The sequence below is a fragment of the Balaenoptera ricei genome, chromosome 5 (assembly GCF_028023285.1).
Source record: "Balaenoptera ricei isolate mBalRic1 chromosome 5, mBalRic1.hap2, whole genome shotgun sequence".
NCBI classification, from domain to species: Eukaryota; Metazoa; Chordata; class Mammalia; order Artiodactyla; family Balaenopteridae; genus Balaenoptera; species Balaenoptera ricei.
The window spans coordinates 42516867-42539541 of NC_082643.1; the positions used below are offsets into that span (position 1 = coordinate 42516867).

The window sequence follows — 22675 nt, forward strand, 5'->3', positions numbered from 1 at the left end:
AATATAAGCTTCTAAAGTGCTAGTGAGGCCTAAGCACAGTAGTGTGCTGATAAATGTTTAACAACCAGCTATTCAGGAAAAGACCCCAAGGAACCCCCATTTTTAGTGTTTGTTGATTTCTTTGATATAAATGTTCTCCCCATGGCTGGTTTCAGGCTATTAAGGTTTGACAACTGGCTCTCTACAGTTTCTGAAAATTTGGCCATCAGCTTTCACGAGCTAGTATGAGCTGGATCCACCACACCACTTAGCTTAGCCTAAGACCAAGGTAAGGAACAGTAGAGGCTGAAATAGTTGGCATTTACATTTATAGTGAATATGCAGGGAAAATATTCCATGAAACCTGAATTTCTCTTTACATCAAAAGCAATCATTTTATAAGGATAATATAAAAGTATATTATTTTATTCATAGAAGAATAAGATGAATAGTTTCTGTCGATGTTGGAGTAAATTTTTTCTAAGGTTATTATCTCATATTATTTTTCTTTAGTGGAAAAAATTGCTCAGAACATGTTAAAAGTACATACATAATACATTGTTATTTTTAATGGCTGGTAATATATTTTTATTTGTAATTTTACTTTGAGGAGTTCTGCCAGGAAATTATTTCCTTACTATTTCTAAATATTGTTCCATATTTGGGGTTATGTGGTTGAGTGCATGGTGTGAGGATTGGGAAAGACTTGAACCAAAGAGAACAGGAGGGACTTCGCTAGTGGTCCAAGTGGTAAAGAATCCTTCCGCGATGCAGGGGACGTGGGTTCCATCCCTGGTTGGGAAACTAAGATCCCACATGCCACAGGGCAACTAAGCCTGTGCACCACAACTGCTGAGCCCGCGCGCCTCCACTAGAGAGCCCGCGTGCTGCAAGCTACAGAGCCCACGCGCTCTGGAGCCCACACGCCACAACTACAGAGCCCATGCGCCCTGGAGCCTGCACGGCACAACTAGAGAGAAGGCCACGCTCCGCAACAGAGATCCTGTATGCCGGAGCGAAGACCTGACGCAGCCAAAAAATAAATAAATAAATAAGTAAAATAAATATTAAAAAAAAGAGAGAGAACAGAAAATTCAAAGGAAAAGAAAATATAGTTAGGTGTATATAACATTCCCTTGATCTGTCAGATGTGTGTCGAGATACTAAGAACTCTCAGCCAGGATATTACGCATGAATCATATTTCTTGTTGCCAGTCTGGTTACACCCTCGGTGGGAGATACACAGAGTAAACATGGGTTTTGTGTGTTTTTTTTTGTTAACTTCTTGGGGACAAAAATACTTGGGTTAATTTTGTCCAAATGTTTTTAGAGAAGAACAAATAGTACTATCATTGCTAGGAATAGTTAGAAAATAAAATCACAGTTGCTTTCATAAATAAAATTATTTCATAAAGACAAAGAGACAGCTTCCAGTTAATAGAAGAGCACTGGTCTTCAAGTTCCGTGTCTTGAATTCAAATTTCACGTAATGCTAGTTATTGGATTTTTTGGCAAGTTGCTTTCACCTCTCTGAACTTCAGTTTCTTAATGTATAAAGTAGGCATTGTACCACTTGTGGTAGGGAATAAATGAATACATTTCTGTGAAAATAACTAGCATTGTACTTGGGTATGGATCTTAACCCTGTATTTCCTAGACAAAAACTGACACAGAAGCAAGAAACAAGAGTTCCTTAGGGACTAACTCCAGCCCTGGCTGCTAATTGCTGATGCTGTCCCTTTAGACTCTTAAAATGATTCAAGGGCAGACGGCTGGTGTTTTCCACTTGGAAAAACTGATTACAAATCATGTATAGAAAAGTTTGCGTGTGAAGAGTTAACATACAGAAAACAAAGCTGCAAAAACCTGATTGTCTAGAATAGCCTGTGGATGGGCAGTGAAGTCTATTTGTTTTCTTCTGCTGTTGAAAATCTTCAAAAAATGTGCTTAATCTTCCCTGATACTCTTCCTCCCCACAGCCCGGCTACTCTGCAGCTAGATTAGGTTTCCCTGCTATACTTTCTTTCCCCTAGTGTCTTATACTTCCGTGGTATAACATGCAACACCTATATCACACCATGGACTCTAAGCTCCATGAAATCAGATATCCTAAAAGAGTTGTCATTTCATAACAAATGGTAAATGTTACATTTGCTAGTTGTTGTTGGTATTCACCACTGTATCCCAAGGATCCACCTAGAGCAACAGTGGCTGACATTTTACACTTTACTCTTGATTCAGAATATTATAGTGCAGAAGTCATCATCCTCAACCATAATTCCATAGAAAGAATGGCAGATTATGCCAAAGTTGTAATGACTCCAAAATACTAATTGAAAGTTGCTTTCTTTTATTAAAACCATATCTCAGCTATCGAATACTACAGTACCATCCCCATTGGTATTCCCAATGTGATTTCCTGTTGACGAAAACCATGGGTAGGCTTCTCTGAGGATTGGAAGAAGCTCAGATTTATTTTGTTTTTAAAAACTGCACAATTTATTTTGACATAATAAAGAACCCAGTTTTATTCCCCTTTTTTTCTCCGATAGTGGAAATCTTCCTGAATCTGAGGGAAGTTGACTGGTTTGGCTCTTCCCTCTCTGAGTCAGGTCCTGTTTCCTTATAGCTTATGATAGGTGGCAAGTTATCACTGGCCAACCAAGAGAGTTATTCCCTCCTCCCCAAGATGATGGACGTGTCGATCCCGACTTTATTTTGTTTATACCATTCTAACAGTCACGAATGTTAAAACAAAACAAAACAAAAAAACAAAAAAACAGGAAACTTTTAGCCAAATATTCCTACAGATACCAGTTTTTTTCTTGTTGCTTATGGAGCAGATAAAGTTTCCTTTAAGGAAATTTTTTAAAGTCAGAGGAATAAAAAGGCTAAATTGAGGAAATCGCTTTAGAAAAAAAAACCTACTTGTATCTGATTTAAATATGGTTTCATTGAGAGTCATTCAAGAAATGAAAAAGTTATTATTTAAGTAATTTTAGTTGTCTAATATAAATACATAGTTCTTATATAAAACAGTGATTTGTTGGGCTTAGTTTAACTAAATTCAAAAGTACTGGAAGGTAATTAATTATTTCCTTTAACGAGCCGCACATTTAGTGAGGGACAGGCACAACCCTTCTGAAGCATTTGGTGTTGTCAATCATTCATGTGTGTTCTTGAAAAATACTTGTTTTGAGTGTATGTATATCTAGTATTCAAGAACTGGTATGTAATATATATTTCATCCTATTTCTTAGTTCCTGTCACTCATCATTATGTTTTTCAGATGCATTCGTGTGAAATATATACTTTTAAATGAATATGAATGATTGTACATCAACCCAGTGTTACTTACTCAGTTTGTTAGTGATGGGCAGTGATATGGACCTCCAAATAGCCTACAAGTCCCCAGTCACCACAAATAACAGTTCAGTATACATCCATTTACAAGTTCTCACCCTTAAGAATTTCTTTGGGATATATGCTGAGGAGCAGAATGCAATACTGAGTAATACACACTGCCCTTTAGATCCTCTGTCTGTTTTCCATCAGTCATATATGTGGGTCCTGTCCACATCTCCAAGAACACAAGGCATTTTCCAGCTTTCTGCTTGTTGCTAATCTAATAGGTATAAAGCGGCCTTTCCTTATTTTATTCTGCATTTCTTTGATTATCAAGTAAATTAAAATATCTCTTGCTACGTTTGATGGCCTTCCATTTTGCTTGTTCATATCTTTTTACATTGAGATTGCTATATTTTTCTTGTTGATTTGGGAATTCCTTATAAATTCTAAGTTATAATCCCTTCAGTTTTAGACATTTCAAATATCTTCTCCCATTGTGTTATCTCTCTTTTTGCTTGGTTCACAATGTTCTTTACTGAGCCAAAGTATTTAATTTTGATGTAATCACATTCATTTTATTTTTGCTTATGGCATGCAGCTCTGAAGTTATGCTTAAGAAATTTTTACGTGATTCATAAAGATATCCTTATATATTTTCTTCTCTTAACTTTGTAGTTTTACCCACCTTTGTGTATGGCTGTAGGTGTGAGTCTAATTTATTTTATTCTAAGAGTTTGTCACTTTCCCAATACCATCTACATAACAATCACACCCTTTTCCTGTGACCTTTATCATGTATTAGGTTCCCAGTACATATAAGGATCTGTTTCCGAGCCCTCTCATCTGTACTTTGGTTTGTTTGTTCTTATGTCAATCAGCCACTTGTTTTATTACCATGGTTTGGTAGAGGACTGTCTTTGACATTTAAAATTATATGATTTAATTTTCAAGCTTCATGAAGTTTCAGCAAGTTTCACTGTTACCTCTTATCTTCTTTAAAGACATTTATGTTATGTTTAACAATCTAATTAGTAACTGTTATGATCCTTGAAACGTGTATTGGAAATTCTTGATCAATTTCTTTAAATATTATTGTATTCCAATTCAAAATCTACTTAAAAAATATAATTAAATATAATTGTTTCATGGGTCTCTTTTTTTCCCATTTTGTTTAAAGTGTTAAATTTTGCTTTTTAGGAACAATCAATTTGAAATTAAATGAGTTGTTATCTGAAGTTTGAGAGTATATTAAATGGTATAAAAAATTTTTAATCATTCAAAAATTAAAAATAAGTGAAGTTTTTTTAAAACCTGGATATATAATAGCAAGTTTCACTGTAGGAATAGTTACTTTGAAAAACCAGTCCAAATATTTCAAGTAATCAAAGTTGGTGTAGCTCTCAGTATTTTTGAATGAATTAATATATGTTCTACTAGGAACATAAATGTATGCATAAACGAAAATGTCTTGGGATGACTCAGTTTTTTTTTTTAATAAATTTATTTTTATTTATTTATTTTTGGCTGCCTTGGGTCTTCGTTGCTGTGTGCGGGCTTCCTCTAGTTGCGGCCAGCGGGGGCTACTCTTTGTTGCGGTGTGCGGGCTTCTCACTGCGGTGGCTTCTCTTGTTGTGGAGCACAGGCTCTAGGCACGCGGGCTTCAGTAGTTGTGGTACTCGGGCTCTAGAGCGCAGGCTCAGTAGTTGTGGCACACGGGCTTAGTTGCTCCATGGCATGTGGGATCTTCCTGGACCAGGGCTCGAACCCGTGTCCCCTGCATTGGCAGGCGGATTCTTAACCACTGCGCCACCAGGGAAGCCCCTGATGACTCAGTTTTGACCATAGGATAACTTTCCTGAATGTAATTTCAAGAAGAAAAATAAATATGAAAAATAATCTATCTTTTCTTGAATCTCAAGTCTTTGCCTGCTGCTGTTCCCTACCTAGTAAATTTTGCTTAAAACCAATTGTAATTTTTAGAATGTCTTATGTACTTTGTAGGTGGAAGGTGGTTAACAAAATGAAACTCTGTACCCTTTATTTATTGAAAATTTTATTTCTTATAGCTTTTATTTTCTGTTTTAGCAACTCTTCTATTTAGGCTTTTGGATTCAAAAGCCCAGACGTTGGAGATAAGATAACTAGATGATGTATTTAATTTTAACCTCCAGTGCTAAACCTGCTAGCAAATATCAAAACTAGGAGATTTTAGTTGTAAGGTCTTTACCCTTGTCCCCCAGCTCTAGTTGAGATGTTAATTGTGAAATATAAAAGGAGCAGAATGAGAAGAATAGCTAGTGTGCTTGATCCTCCAGTTCTGAAAGAAAAATCAGTGCTTTTTAAATTGTTCCCCCAAATAATGAGAGTTAGGCTTTATTATAGAATGTTTAAAATACATAAACAAACCTAGGAAATAGCCATCTCCCCATTGTCAGGGGGTCAGTTCATTCAAGGTAGTATTTTATGTATTTTATTACATGGCATTCCTTCTAACAGGAAGATGAGACTACTATAAGAAAAATATGGTAAACTGGGTTGTACTATGCAAGGTTATTCACTTTAGTAACTTACTTCCCAAGAATGACAGTATATTTTAAATATTATTGTTAATATTTCAGATGGATTTATAAAATCTATTAAATAACAAACTGATAAGAATAGCATTTTTCCTCTCATTCTTCCCCAAAGGCATTTTTAAAAATAGGCTATATGTGAACAACAGTGAAATGATATAATTGGGACATGGCTATTTGTGGTAATCATTCTTATGTTTTGCTCTGGTGGAAGAATAGAGAAACATAGCTTTCTTATTCTTTTCTCTCCTCCTTTCTTTTCAGCCTCTTCAGTCTTCAACCCCCATCCTTCAACCCCTTTAGTGAGAATGCACCTGTACCCCTTAGCCATGGGACATTTTTGTATTTCATTTGTAGAAGATCTAATGCCAGAATTATAAGGAAGCAATAAACACTGATTAGCAAAGGGTTATATCTGGTAACACATAATTTTTTTGTCCTTAAGATTTTTTTTTTTAAAGTTTAATTTTTATTTATTTATTGATGGCTGTGTTGGGTCTTCATTTCTGTGCGAGGGCTTTCTCTAGTTGTGGCAAGTGGGGGCCACTCTTCATCGCGGTGCGCGGGCCTCTCACTATTGCGGCCTCTCTTGTCGCGGAGCACAGGCTCCAGACGCGCAGGCTCAGTAGTCGTGGCTCACGGGCCCAGTCGCTCCGTGGCATGTGGGATCCTCCCAGACCAGGGCTCGAACCCGTGTCCCCTGCATTGGCAGGCAGACTGTCAACCACTGCGCCACCAGGGAAGCCCTGTCCTTAAGATTTATATCAGTACCACCTTTGATATTTTAAAGTATGTTCTTTAAAGATTTCATAAGTTTCCTGATTGTTTTCATTCATATACCTCTATTAAGTGACTAAAGAGTGTTTAAAATAATTATGATAGAGGAGTTTCTGGAAAAGTTAACAAATAAGTTGTCAGCAGGAAGATTTCCTGCCTCACTCCATCCATCCAACTATTCACCCAGCCATCCATAATACATTTATTAATTATCTTCAGTGTTTCAGGTACTGTGGCAAATACTAAAAAGTTGAATATAAAAAACACAGGTCACTGACCTCACACTAGGTTTATTTTCAAGGAATGGTGGAAAGGCTTCCTGTTCACTGGAAATACCCTCCATAAATCCTAGGATGTTTTTACTGTACCTGGGGTAGGTTGAGAAATACCCTTATAGGGGGTCAGACTAGGTTATTGGCTGTTGACTGTTAGCATAACCCTTGTGGAGAGGCTTGATGTGGATATTAAGTGCATGTTTTTCTAGGGGATGAGAATGAGTATTTGTGGATTTGGGGTGGGTCAGACATACACACAGGGTAAATGAACAAACATCCTTACAACAAGGAGCAAAGAGCAGACAGAAAATTGTGTATTGATTTCCATTTCCTTTATTTACTGATGAGGTTATGCAGCCTTTGAAATATTTGTGGTCATTCATTTTACTCTTTTTGTGAAATGCCTATTTGTCTTTTGTCCATTTTTATATTGGATGGTTTGCCTTTCTCTCATTGATTTGTAGCTATTCTTTACATATTTTGGATCTAATGCTTTTTTGTTATTTATAGGTGTTGCAAATATTTTGTTCCCAATTTGTGGCTTGTGTTTTCTGTTAATTTTTCATGTACAGAAGTTTTTAGTTTTGATAAGGTCGTGTGTGTTTGTGTGTGTAGTTCTTTTTTTTTAAGACATTCTTCCTTACCCTGAGATTATAAAGATATTTTCCAACATTTTCTTCTAAATGTTTAAAAAGTTTTGTTTTTCAAATTAATGTCTTAATTGCTTTGGTGGCAAGGACATGGTGAATATAAGCTACTGAAAGCAGAGCTATGTGGCTGGGGCAGAGAGAGATTCAGGTGGGATGGGGAGTGCGTTGATAAATATTTCTTTGAATCAGTGATCAAGTTGCTACTATAGAGTTAGGTTTAAATTGTTTTAGAATTAAATAAGGTCCTGAACTATTCATGATAGGTTGCCAGGAAGTAAAAAAAATCTGAGTAGGCCATTTCCGGAAGAGGAAAGACCATGTGGGAAAAGCAACAAGGGTTTGAAATTGCATGGCCTGTTCAGGGAACAGCAGTTAGGTGATGTGGTGTGAGCCGAGGCTGAGAGGAGGGATATTGCAGAAGATAGAGCTTCAAAATTAGATGGACAACAGATTTTGAGGAGCCTTTTATACCTTGCAAAGGGTTTTGACTCTATCTCATTGTAGGTGATTGTGTCTTTTTTAAAATTAATTAATTAATTTATTTATTTTTGGCTGCGTTGGGTCTTTGTTGCTGCACGCGGGCTTTCTGTAGTTGCGGTGAGTGGGGGCTACTCTTCGTTGCGGTGCGCGGGCTTCTCCCCGCGGTGGCTTCTCTTGCTGCGGAGCACGGGCTCTAGGCATGCGGGCTTCAGTAGTTGTGGCGCATGGGCTCTAGAGCGCAGGCTCAGTAGTTGTGGCACACTGGCTTAGTTGCTCCACGGCATGTGGGATCTTCTCGGACCAGGGCTCGAACCCGTGTCCCTTGCATTGGCAGGCGGATTCTCAATGGCTGCGCCACCAGGGAAGCCACGGATTGTGTCATTGTTAAGGAAAGTTATATACTGATCTGTTTGGAATTTTAGAAGAAATACAGCCACGCCATGGAGGTGGTTAAAAACTGGAGTTGGTACTCCCACAGCAACTTGCATACAGTAGGCAGACACTTAAGAAATTAAATTTCAACAATGCATTGCTCAGTAACTATTTAGAATTTTTTCCCCATAATCAGCTTCAGAGTCTGCGATGCATTCTTTTGATTATTAGTGGTGAATTTTCAGTCTTTTTGAAAGGATTTGATATTTAGTAATCTGCAAAAGTTATTTGGGGGAAATTTGGAAACTAAGACAAATGAGCAAGCTGGGTAATTCCACTTTTGGTAAAACATGATATATGATGACACTAAGTTTCAGATATAGCTTATAAAATGACGTGAAAGCAATCTTTTTTTTTTTTTTAACATCTTTATTGGAGTATAATTGCTTTACAATGGTGTGTTAGTTTCTGCTTTATAACAAAGTGAATCAGTTATACATATACATATGTTCCCATATCTCTTCCCTCTTGCATCTCCCTCCCTCCCACCCTCCCTGTCCCACCCCTCTAGGTGGTCACAAAGCACAGAGCTGATCTCCCTGTGCTATGGGGCTGCTTCCCACTAGCTATCTATTTTACGTTTGGTAGTGTATATATGTCCATGCCACTCTCACTTTGTCACATCTTACCCGTCTCCCTCCCCATATCCTCAAGTCTATTCTCTAGTAGGTCTGTGTCTTTACTCCCGTCTTGCCAATAGGTTCTTCATGATCTTTTTTTCCCTTAGATTCCATATGTATGTGTTAGCATACTGTATTTGTTTTTCTCTTTCTGACTTACTTCACTCTGTATGACAGACTCTAACTCCATCCACCTCACTACAAATAACTCAATTTTGTTTCATTTTATGGCTGAGTAATATTCCATTGTATATATGTGCCACATCTTCTTTATCCATTCATCCGATGATGGACATTTAGGTTGCTTCCATGTCCTGGCTATTGTAAATAGAGCTGCAATGAACATTTTGGTACATGACTCTTTTTGAATTATGGTTTTCTCAGGGTATATGCCCAGTAGTGGGATTGCTGGGTCGTATGGTAGTTCTATTTTTAGTTTTTTAAGGAGCCTCCATACTGTTCTCCATAGTAGCTGTATCAATTTACATTCCCACCAACAGTGCAAGAGTGTTCCCTTTTCTCCACACCCTCTCCAGCATTTATTGTTTCTAGATTTTTTGATGATGGCCATTCTGACCAGTGTGAGATGATATCTCATTGTAGTTTTGATTTGCATTTCTCTAATGATTAATGATGTTGAGCATTCTTTCATGTGTTTGTTGGCAATCTGTATATCTTCTTTGGAGAAATGTCTGTTTAGGTCTTCTGCCCATTTTTGGATTGGGTTGTTCGTTTTTTTGTTATTGAGCTGCATGAGCTGCCTGTAAATTTTGGAGATTACTCCTTTGTCAGTTGCTTCATTTGCCAATATTTTCTCCCATTCTGAGGGTTGTCTTTTGGTCTTGTTTATGGTTTCCTTTGCTGTGCAAAAGCTTTTAAGTTTCATTAGGTCCCATTTGTTTATTTTTGTTTTTATTTCCATTTCTCTAGGAGGTGGGTCAAAAAGGATCTTGCTGTGATGTATGTCATAGAGTGTTCTGCTTATGTTTTCCTCTAAGAGTTTGATAGTGTCTGGCCTTACATTTAAGTCTTTAATCCATTTTGAGTTTATTTTTGTGTATGGTGTTAGGGAGTGTTCTAATTTCATACTTTTACATGTACCTGTCCAATTTTCCCAGCACCACTTATTGAAGAGGCTGTCTTTTCTCCACTGTATATGGTTGCGTCCTTTATCAAAGATAAGGTGACCATATGTGCGTGGGTTTATCTCTGGGCTTTTTATCCTGTTCCATTGATCTATGTTTCTGTTTTTGTACCAGTACCATACTGTCTTGATTACTGTAGCTTTGTAGTATAGTCTGAAGTCAGGGAGCCTGATTCCTCCAACTCCATTTTTTGTTCTCAAGATTGCTTTGGCTATTCGGGGTCTTTTGTGTTTCCATACAAATTGTGAAATTTTTTGTTCTAGTTCTGTGAAAAATGCCAGTGGTAGTTTGATAGGGATTGCCTTGAATCTGTAGATTGCTTTGGGTAGTAGAGTCATTTTCACAATGTTGATTCTTCCAATCCAAGAACATGGTATATCTCTCCATCTATTTGTATCATCTTTAATTTCTTTCATCAGTGTCTTATAATTTTCTGCATACAGGTCTTTTGTCTCCTTAGGTAGGTTTATTCCTAGATATTTTATTCTTTTCGTTGCAGTGGTAAATGGGAGTGTTTTCTTAATTTCACTTTCAGATTTTTCATCATTAGTGTATAGAAATGCAAGAGATTTCTGTGCATTAATTTTGTATCCTGCTACTTTACCAAATTCATTGATAAGCTCTAGTAGTTTTCTGGTAGCATCTTTAGGATTCTCTATGTATAGTATCATGTCATCTTCAAACAGTGACAGCTTTACTTCTTCTTTTCCAATTTGGATTCCTTTTATTTCTTTTTCTTCTCTGGTTGCTGTGGCTAAAACTTCCAAAACTATGTTGAATAATAGTGGTGAGAGTGGGCAACCTTGTCTTGTTCCTGATCTTCGTGGAAATGGTTTCAGTTTTTCACCATTGAGAACGATGTTGGCTGTGGGTTTGTCATATATGGCCTTCATTATGTTGAGGAAAGTTCCCTCTATGCCTACCATCTGCAGGGCTTTTATCATAAATGGGTGTTGAATTTTGTCAAAAGCTTTCTCTGCATCTATTGAGCTGATCATATGGTTTTTCTCCTTCAATTTGTTAATATGGTGTATCACGTTGATTGATTTGCGTATATTGAAGAATCCTTTCATTCCTGGAATAAACCCCACTTGATCATGGTGTATGATCCTTTTAATGTGCTGTCAGATTCTGTTCGCTAGTATTTTGTTGAGGATTTTTGCATCTATGTTCATCAGTGATATTGGCCTGTAGTTTTCTTTCTTTGTGACATCTTTGTCTGGTTTTGGTATCAGGGTGATGGTGGCCTCGTAGAATGAGTTGGGGAGTGTTCCTCCCTCTGCAATATTTTGGAAGAGTTTGAGAAGGATAGGTGTTAGCTCTTCTCTAAATGTTTGATAGAATTCGCCTGTGAAGCCATCTGGTCCTGGGCTTTTGTTTGTTGGAAGATTTTTAATCACAGTTTCAATTTCAGTGCTTGTGATTGGTCTGTTCATATTTTCTGTCGCTTCCTGGTTCAGTCTCGGCAGGTTGTGCATTTCTAAGAATTTGTCCATTTCTTCCAGGTTGTCCATTTTATTGGCATAGAGTTGCTTGTAGTAATCTCTCATGATCTTTTGTATTTCTGCCGTGTCAGTTGTTACTTCTCCTTTTTCATTTCTAATTCTATTGATTTGAGTCTTCTCCCTTTTTTTCTTGATGAGTCTGGCTAATGGTTTATCAATTTTGTTTATCTTCTCAAAGAACCAGCTTTTAGTTTTATTGACCTTTGCTATTGTCTCCTTCATTTCTTTTTCATTTATTTCTGATCTGATCTTTATGATTTCTTTCCTTCTGCTAGCTTTGGGGGTTCTTTGCTCTTCTTTCTCTAATTGCTTTAGGTGCAAGGTTAGGTTGTTTATTCGAGATGTTTCCTGTTTCTTGAGGTAGGCTTGTATTGCTATAAAGTTCCCTGTTAGAACTGCTTTTGCTGCATCCCATAGGTTTTGAGTCATTGTGTCTCCATTGTCATTTGTTTCTAGGTATTTTTTGATTTCCCCTTTGATTTCTTCAGTGATCACTTCGTTATTAAGTAGTGTATTGTGTAGCCTCCATGTGTTTGTACTTTTTACAAATCTTTTCCTGTAATTGATATCTAGTCTCATAGCGTTGTGGTTGGAAAAGATACTTGATATGATTTCAATTTTCTTAAATTTACCAAGGCTTGATTTGTGACCCAAGATATGATCTATCCTGGAGAATGTTCCATGAGCACTTGAGAAAAATGTGTATTCTGTTGTTTTTGGGTGGAATGTCCTATAAATATCCATTAAGTCCATCTTGTTTAATGTATCATTTAAAGCTTGTGTTTCCTTATTTATTTTCATTTTGGATGATCTATCCATTGGTGAAAGTGGGGTGTTAAAGTCTCCTACTATGATTGTGTTACTGTTGATTTCCCCTTTTATGGCTGTTAGCATTTGCCTTATGTATTGAGGTGCTCCTATGTTGGGTGCATAGACATTTACAATTGTTATATCTTCTTCTTGAATCAATCCCTTGATCATTATATAGTGTCCGTCTTTGTCTCTTGTAATAGTCTTTATTTTAAAGTCTATTTTGTCTGATATGAGAATTGCTATTCCAGCTTTCTTTTGATTTCCATTTGCATGGAATATCTTTTTCCATCCCCTCACTTTCAGTCTGTATGTGTCCCTAGGTCTGAAGTGGGTCTCTTGTAGACAGCATATATATGGGTCTTGTTTTTGTATCCATTCAGCCAGTCTGTGTCTTTTGGTGGGAGCATTTAATCCATTAACATTCAAGGTAATTATCGATATGTATGTTCCTATTCCCATTTTCTTAAATGTTTTGGGTTTGTTATTGTAGGTGTTTTCCTTCTCTTGTGTTTCCTGCCTAGAGAAGTTCCTTTGGCATTTGTTGTAAAGCTGGTTTGGTTGTGCTGAACTCTCTCAGCTTTTGCTTGTCTGTAAAGGTTTTAATTTCTCCATCAAATCTGAATGAGATCCTTGCTGGGTAGAGTAATCTTGGTTGTAGGTTTTTCTCCTTCATCACTTTAAATATGTCCTGCCACTCCCTTGTGGCTTGCAGAGTTACTGCTGAAAGATCAGCTGTTAACCTTATGGGGATTCCCTTGTGTGTTATTTGATGGTAGTCTTTAAAGAGGAATTTTTAAAAGTATTTTGAACCATGTCAGCATCATTATGTGAATATAACCTTCTAAGATAACTAATGGGTAGGGCAAAATTTATCTGAATGTATAAATGTTAATTTTTTTTTTTTTTTTTTAAAGAGTAGTCTCTTTTTTTTTTTTTTTTTATAGCTACTTTATTTATTTATTTATTATTTATTTTTGGCTGTGTTGGGTCTTCGGTTCGTGCGAGGGCTTTCTCCAGTTGCGGCAAGCAGGGGCCACTTTTCATCGCGGTGCGGGGACCGCTCTTCATCACGGTGCGCGGGCCTTTCACTATCGCGGCCCCTCCCGTTGCGGGGCACAGGCTTCAGACGCACAGGCTCAGTAGTTGTGGCTCACGGGCCCAGCCACTCCGCGGCATGTGGGATCTTCCCAGACCAGGGCTCGAACCCATGTCCCCTGCATTAGCAGGCAGACTCTCAACCACTGCGCCACCAGGGAAGCCCTGTTAATGTTTTTATAAATATAAAAGTATAGGAATTCACAGTTTAAACCCTCATTAACAGTATTATTTTTGTTGATATCATTGTTTTATTACTTTTTTCTTTCATTTGTGAGGTTTTACTAATACAATTCTGCATAATCTTTTGCATTTGTCATTTTCCTTTCATTGCTTTCAGACCACAGCATATATTCCAGCTCATTCCGTGATGATTTGTTATCAGTACTGGGGAGCTGACTACTTCTTTTGGATATTCCTTTGTTGTTGATGCACCAGTTCCCTGTGGAGGATTCCACTTATTGCCTTTTGTTTTTTCATCCTCTGCTTACCAACCAAACCTAACTATTAATAGTGATTTTTTTTTTTCTGCTTCTGCCCCTGCATTCACATTCATAGTTCTTACTTTCCAAATTTATACCAGTTTTCCCTGAATACTTTTATTTCTATGCGGTACTTAACACCTCCCAGGAAAAATAGTCATATGGTAATGGTTTATTATTTTTTCAAGTAATAAAACTGAATTTAAACAAACCATAAAGAACAAAGTAGTCATCTAAGGCTTCTTGTTTTAAAATAAACAGGCAAGGAATTTAGAGAAAATTCTTTCTCTTTGGCCTATTTTAAATTAACCTTAAATTATATTTGGCTTGAGCTGCCTCTAATTCATTCATTGTCTAAACTTTTATTGATCACTTTTTACTCATTTGTTAATCATGTATTGCTTGTATCTTTTTTGCCAGGCACTGTGTTAGACACTGAGGGAAGAAGTTGCATAGGACATGATCTTTGCCTTCCATAATCTTATATTATTTGTCTAGTGTTGGAAAAAGATAAACAAAATAACAGTTACATAACAAGGTGAGAAATGCTATAATAAAGATATGCCCAGGATTGTATGGGAAAAGAAGGGAGCATCTTTATTAAACTGAGAAATTAGGGAATGCTTTCTAGAAGAGGGGACAGTTGAGCTGAGATTTGCAGGATGATTAGTAATTAGCTAAATGTATAATTGCATGGGGAGAACCCACCACTCCCACCCCAGGAAGGGTATATGAAGGCACAGAACTGTGAAGGCACATCAGGGAGATGTGCAGGAGACAAAGTATGGGTGGAATAAAGAGGAGGATTAGATCTAGGGGCCAGGTAATGAAGAGCCTTGAAAGTTGTACTTTCCCTTAAAGCTATGGGAATTGTTGCTACATTCATTTGTTCATTTCTATTCTGCACTAAATCCTCAGCTAGTTGTTAAGGATTTGGAGAGCATAGCCTGCTTTTAGGGAATTTGTAATTTAATGAGAGATACTGATAATTAAGCAGAAAGAAATGATCTTTATTTAAGCAACTTGGTAACTTTTCAATTAAGAACAAATGGTTGTCAATGTAATTTTCTCCTGGAGATGTTTAAGAACTTCAACGTTTATGAACTGTGAAGACTTTCTATACGATGAAAACTAGGGCATAACTTTTTAGAATTTTTATGGGTAATATGTAATTTTTTGTGAGGAATAGTAAAAGCACATCCGGAATTCATAATGTCTGCACATAAAATATGATGCTACCATGTAGTAGGTGTATGACCGTATGTAAGTCTTTTAACATTTATTTACCCACCACCTACTATGAACTAGGGATACAAAGTTAAATAAGATTTGGTTCTCACCACTGAAGACATGATAAATTAGTGGGAGTAAATAACCACTAGTTGGTATATGTTTGTTACAGTAGAATAGCAGTAAGAATAGCTGTCGCTTACTGAGCACCCGTGCCAGACATTACCCTAAAGCGTTTTCTGTGCAGTACCTCATTTGGTGAATTACACTACACCACCACTCTGGCCTAGGTTCTGATAGTTACTCTCTTCTTGCACTTGAGGAATCTGATGCACAAGGATGGTGACTGACCTGCTGAAGTTACGCAGCTGGTAAAATGGTGCAGCTAGGATTTGAATCCAGGCAATTAGTTGCAAAGCCTCTGTAACCACTATACTATACTGTCTCTCTTAATGAATATTTTATGCCAGACTCTTAAAGTACCATGGTAGGATAAAACAACAAGTTCTGCCTGGAGGTTTGGGAAAGACTTCTCTGAGAAGGCGAACTGAGAGCTTAGCTGCTAGGAAAAGTGGAAGAGGGGCCTTCCTTGGCAGAGAGAACACCATACACAAACACACAGAGGGCTAAAGAAACCAACAAGGCTGGGAGGTACTTTCAGTGGAGCAGAATTTAGAGCAAAGCAGGTGTCTTAGTGAGAGAGAAGGCTAGAAATATAAATGGGGCCAGAGTGTCTAAGAATTTAGATATTAGATTAAGGTGCTTCAGTTTATTCTTAGGCAATAGGGAATCAGCAGAGGATTTAAATCAGAGAAGTGGTATATCTGCTTTGTTTTTCAGAAGAAAACTGAGGAGCTGTAGGGAAGATACACTCAAGACAGGGGCACCGATCATATGGTAGTGAGACTGAGACTAATTTTTTCCATCGTTTCAAAGAACCAGGCTTTGGTTTTTTGATTTTCTCTGTTTTTCTCGTTTTCATTTTCATTGATTTGTTGCCCTCATTTATTTCTTTTCTTTTGCTTCCTTTAAGCTTAAATTGCTCATATTTTTCTAGTTTCCTAAGGTGGAAGATTAGGCTATTTTTTATATCTTTTGTAATATATGTTTTTAGTGCTACAAATTTTCCTCTAAGAACATCTGTCACTGCATTTTATGCATTTTGATAAGTTATATTTTCATTTGGTTTAAAATGTTTAAAAATTTCTTTTGACACTTCTTTGGCTCATGTTATTTAGATGCATGTTGTTTAATTTCCAAATATTTGGGGTTTTTCCAGCTGTCTTTTGTTACTGATTTTCTGTTTAATTCCACTGTAATCTGATACCATATTTGGTATGATTTCTATTCTTTTGAGTTTGTTAAGGTGTGTTTACAGCCCATTATGCGATCTGTCTTTTTTTTTTTTTTTTTTAATTTATTTTTGGCCGTGTTGGGTCTTCATTGCTGTGCTCAGGCTTTCTCTCATTGCGGCGAGTGGGGGCTACTCTTCGTTTTGGTGCACAGGCTTCTCATTGCGGTGGCTTCTCTTGTCGCGGAGCACGGGCTTTAGGCATGCGGGCTTCAGTAGTTGTGGCATACGGGCTCCAGAGTGCAGGCTCAGTAGTTGTGGCACACGGGCTTAGTTGCTCCATTGCATGTGGGATCTTCCCGGACCAGGGATGGAACCCGTGTACCCTGCATTGGCAGGCGGATTCTTAACCACTGTGCCACCAGGGAAGTCCCTGTGATCTGTCTTGGTGAATGTTCCATGTGAGTTTGAGAAGAATGTGAGTTCTGCTGTTGTTGGATGTAGTGTTCTGAAAATATCAACTATAGTTCTAGTTGGTTGATAGTACTGTTCAGTAAACTGTATTGATTTCCTGCACACTTGATGGATCAATTATTGTATGAGGGCTGTTGAAGTCTCCAACTCCAAAGTGGATTTGTTTTTTTCTTCCTTCAGTTCTATCAGTGCTTGCCGCATATGGGATTTTCATGTTAGGCTTATACGTGTTAAAGATTGTTAAGTCTTCTTAGAGAATTGACCCTTTTGTCAGTGTGTAATACCTCTAACTATCCCTGATAGTTTTCCTTGTTGTAAAGACTGTTGTCTAACATTAATATAGTTACTCCAGCTTTCTTTTGACTGGAGTTAGCGTGGTTTACCTTTCTCCATCTCTTTACTTTCAGTCTATCTGATTATTTATATTTAAAGCGGCTTTCTTATAGACACCATATAGTTGAGATGTGTTTTTTAATTCACTCTGACCTTCCGTCTTTTAATTGGTGCATTTAGTCCAGTCACATTTAAAGTGAGTTTTGATATAGTTGGATTAATATCTGTCTTGTTTAAAACTTTCGTATTTGTTGCATTTGTTATTTGGTTCCCCCTACTCCTCTTCTGTCTTCTCTGGTTTTAACTGAGCATTTTACATGTTTTCCTTTTATCTCCTCTCTCTGTGTATCAATTAAACTTTTTAAAAAAAATTTTAGTGGTTGCCCTAGAGTGAACATTTTTTTTTACTAATATTCATCTACCTTCAAATAACACTTTATTACTGAGGTATAGTATGGGTATCTTATAAAAGTATTCCCAGTTCCTTATGACATTGCTGTTATTCATCTTACTAATTCAGAAACTTTAAACACCCAATGCATTATCACTATTATTACTTTAAAAACAATCTTTTAGATCAGTTAAGGATAATAAAACAATTTTATTTTACCTTCATTTATTCCTTCTCTGACACCCTTCTCTTTGTTATGTAAATAGAGACATACTCTGGAGATATTCCAGACTACCTCAATAAAGCAAGTCCCACCAATTTTTTGGTTCCCCAATGCATATAATAGTTATGTTTACACTATACTGTAGTCTTTTGAGTGTGCAATAACATTATGTCTTAAAAAGTATACATACCTTAATTTAAAAATACTTTATTCCTAAAAGACCATCATCTGACCACACAGGGTTGCCACAAACCTTCAATTGGTAAAAACAAAACAAAACAAAACAAAACAAAGAAAAAACAAATCTCAATTTGTGAAGCATAATAAAACATAGTATGCCTGTACAATTTTCTGACCTATATCATTTTTTTCTCCCAAAACAACTATAAATATTTCTGGTATGGCATGTCACCTCACAATACCTTCACATTTTTTGAGTGTCTGAGAAATTCTTTATTCTTTCTTCACCTTTTTTTTTTTTTTTAAGCTTTATGTATTATTTATGTATTTATTTTAGGCTGCATCAAGTCTTAGTTGTGGCACGCAGGATCTTTGTTGTGGCACACGGGATCTTTGTTGAGGCACACAGCCTTCTCTCTAGTTGTGGCACATAGGCTCCAGGGCACATGGGCTCACTAGTTGAGGTGCGTGAGCTCAGTAGTTGTGGCGTGCGGGCTGAGGTTGCCCCGTGGCACGTGGGATCCCAGTTCCCCGACAAGAGATTGAACCCATGTCCCCTGCATTGTAAGGCAGATTTTTTTACCACTGGACCACCAGGGAGGTCCCTCTTCCTTCACTTTTGAAGGATAATTTCATTGGATATAGAATTCTAGGCTGGCAGGTTTTTCTTCCAACACTTTAAATATTCAATATTTCCCTTCATTCTCTTCTTGCTTGAACGTTTTGGATGAGAAGTCCACTATAATATTCGTCCTTGTCCTTTTATAGGTAAGGTTTTCCTCCTCCTCCCACCCCCTCACCCCACTCCCTTTCAAGAGTCTCTCCTTATCTTTGACCTTCTATAGTTTAAATATGATATGCCTAAATGTAGTCTTTTAGGTATTTAATCTTGATAATCTCTGAGCTTTCTGTATCTGTGGTTTGGTGTCTGTCATTAATTTTGCAAAGTACTTAGACATTATTACTTTAAATATGCCACTCCTCCCTTTTCTCTTTCTTCTCCTTCTGAAAGCTTCTACTGATTTATCTTCAGGCTCACTGATTCTTTCCTTGGCCATATCCAGTCTACTACTGAGCTCATCAAAGCATTCTTCATAATTGTTACAGTGCTACAGTGTTGATTTCTTGCATTTTCTTTTGATTCTTTCTTAGAGCACAGTTGGTGGTTGTAAAGTGTAGAAGAGGGGAACTGTTTTATAATCCTGTGATTAAATCTCATTGTTTTAGTGGGCCTGTAACTCTTGGGCTGTGACCTTCACAAGTATTTCCCCAGGGTTATTTCTTCCCTCAGCTCCCTTAGGTGAGACTGGAAGGTTGGTGGAGGAGGGTGGGGAGGAAGAGGTGGGGTGAGAGAGATGCCCTTCCCTCAGGTGAGACAAGGCTAAGATAGTCTTTTACCCTGGAAAGTCGGCCTTTGTTAATAGAGTATCCTCTGGGAACATTTCAAAGTGATTGTGCTTCCCTTCCCTCTTGCCAGAGCCAGGAGGAGTGGGTCTTTCCCACATCTCTGTGAGAAAGAATCTGGTGGGGTTCCTAGAAGTGCAACCCAGGAAAGTTGTGGTGAGAGCCTGAAGACTGTGGCCCCAGGAGTTTCTCCCTCTCATGCTAACCCACTGTTAACCTCTAGCAGTTCTTCATACTCATCATTTAAGTGTTCCCACCAGTTATGGCTCCAGGGGTTTCTGTTCTAGATAAGCATATTTCATCTGTGAATTTCTGGATTTGCTTGTCTCTCCAGATTTCAGGGATTAGTTTGCCCTGCAACCTCAGTTCTCTGAGGGTTCCAGAAAAATCCTTGGTTTCCAGTTTATTCAGCTGTTTCTTGTGTAAGTACAGGAGTGATGACTTCTAAGCTCCTTACATTTTGGTGCTGAAATCCTGATTTTTTAAAATTTAACTTCTTTTTCCCTCCTAACTTCTAAGAATTGTACTGTTCCATAATACAGGTGTACCATGAGTTGCCTATTCATCTATTAAAGGACTAGGCTATTTATGATTTTTTGTTATTATAAACAATTATAGCAACATATAGTGCAGTAAACTGTCTTGTACTGTGAGTATTGCTCTAGGACAGCTTCCTGGAGGAGGTATCACTAGAAGAAAGAGTAGGTATGTTGATACTATGAGATTGCCCTAAAAAAGGCTGCTAATTCAACAAGGTGTGTACATTTCGATTTTTTCTATTCTTACTATGTATATATTTTGTAAATCCTATCAATTTTTTGCCAAACTGAGAAAATAGTTGTATTTGTTTTTATTTGCATTTCTCTGATTATTAGAGATTTTTAAGTGCCTTTTTATATGTACGTTGTGTTGCATTTCATATGTATAGTATTTTTACGGGGGATTGTCTATTTCTATTCAATTCTTATTTTGTTATCGTGTTGTTGATTTTAAGAGTTCCATGGATAGTCTCGTTATTAATTCTTTGTTATAAGGTTGCTATTATTTTTGTTTTTTTTGTTGCTTGTCTTTTAACTTTGTGGTATTTGTAGCTATAAATCTGTTTTTTTTTTCCTTTTAAGAAGAATTTACCCTAAATTATAAGTATTTCCTTTTATATTTGCTTCCAATGTTTTACTGTTTGTTTACATTTAGATCTTTAATCCGTTTGGAATTATTAGTTTTTATTTATGAAAATAATAATTTTAGAAAAATCAAAATTTATGTTGTAAGCAGTCTGCAGAATTGTAGCATTTTCTCCACAGTATCCAGCAACCCAAAATTAGAAATGGAGAAATTGTGTGGTTGAATTCATCCAGGCATGGGTACTAGTTGGAAATAGGTATAGGCAGCAGTACAGGAGAACTGAAGGTACAGTTGTTAATGTCTTGAAGAGATTGAACATCATCTGAGGAGCAGAATTGGGAAAAGCTAAGAGGAATAAGCGATTTCAGTGAAGACCACAGATTTAGGGAGTGGGAAAGGCTGGTGGATTGAAAGTTAAGATCTCAGAGTAAGATTTCAAAACTTGAAATTTCAGAAATAGAGAAATTCCTAGTGCTGATAGGTCTAGGATATGGCCCTGAAAGTTCTAGGCCTACTTATATGCACTTCACTCCTGAGGTTAGTCTCCCTGCTTTGTGCCATCCGTCCACCGAGGATACTGATACATTCACAGAGCTGAATGACTTGAACTAGAGGTTAGTGGAGATACAGGTATAATGCAAAATGTGTCAGTAGTACGCAGTCACAGCTTACAGGAGCATCGTGCTACAAAAATTCTTTTACAGGTCTTTCATACAAAATTTTGAACACATTTTCTTATAAAGATACACTTTCAGAGAATGCTGGAGAATCTCTGGTCAGCCTACAAAAGTTTATCCTGTAATATAATTTTTTTTTCTTTTAAAGATTATTGATTGATTGATTGATTGATTGATTGCTATGTTGGGTCTTCGTTTCTGTGCTAGGGCTTTCTCCAGTTGCGGCAAGCGGGGGCCACTCTTCATCGCGGTGCGCGGGCCTCTCACCATTGTGGCCTCTCTTGTTGCGGAGCACAGGCTCCAGACGCGCAGGCTCAGTAGTTGTGGCTCACGGGCCTAGTTGCTCTGCGGCATGTGGGATCTTCCCAGACCAGGGCTTGAACCCGTGTCCCCTGCATTAGCAGGCAGATTCTGAACTACTGCGCCACCAGGGAAGCCCCCGTAATATAATTTAATTGTACTATTTTAATCATATCAAATAACTGTCATGTAACTATTGGGGTAAATGTGCCTTTGGGACTCCCAAAACATCAGCAAGGGCCCTAGAAGGAGGGGTTTGAGAAAGCTGTCAGGGAGATGTCAGTAGTGGCTACTCATGATTGGAAATCATATCTAAATGAAGTGTCCTTAAATGGAGGCAAGTTGCTTTTGGATTTGGAATATCCTTTCCTCTGTGAGGAGAGAAAATTAAGCACACTGAAAAAGATGTTTTGAGAAATTGTCCAGTTCAGTATATGTGTAGGATGATGAGTTCACCGATGGGGTCAGAAGGGTGAAGGATGTTGGGAATAGGTCTTAAGGAATTGTATTTTGCCATAGAAATGAGGTAACTGATCTTGTCATATCTCATAGGTGGGGCTAAAATCTGATATGACTGTTCTTGAAGGCAAATACAATGTTTCAGCAGGTAGAAATTTTAAATTCTAATTCAGGACTGTATTAGTAGTTCTTTTTCAATGTATGGGTTAGATTGCTGGGTTATATACACAGTTTTTTGGGAGCCTCTCAGAGTTCTGCCTTCATTCTTCAAAAGTGTAAGAAGTTTTGCCTTTGCTCTTCACAGTGTAAGAAAAAAATAGGATCTTTTTCCGCAGAAAGTTTAAGAAAAAATTAAAAACCTGAGTAATTACTTATAATTCTTTGATGAAACTATATAAGATTTTCCCTAAGTCC

General features: G+C 37.4%; 1 protein-coding gene across 9 annotated transcripts in view; it reads left to right on the forward strand.

Annotated features, from left to right (window-relative positions):
* The window catches only part of WDFY3 (WD repeat and FYVE domain containing 3), a 273474-nt gene that overhangs the window by 72267 nt on the left and 178532 nt on the right, over positions 1-22675 (forward strand). The gene's annotated exons all lie outside the window — the stretch shown is intronic.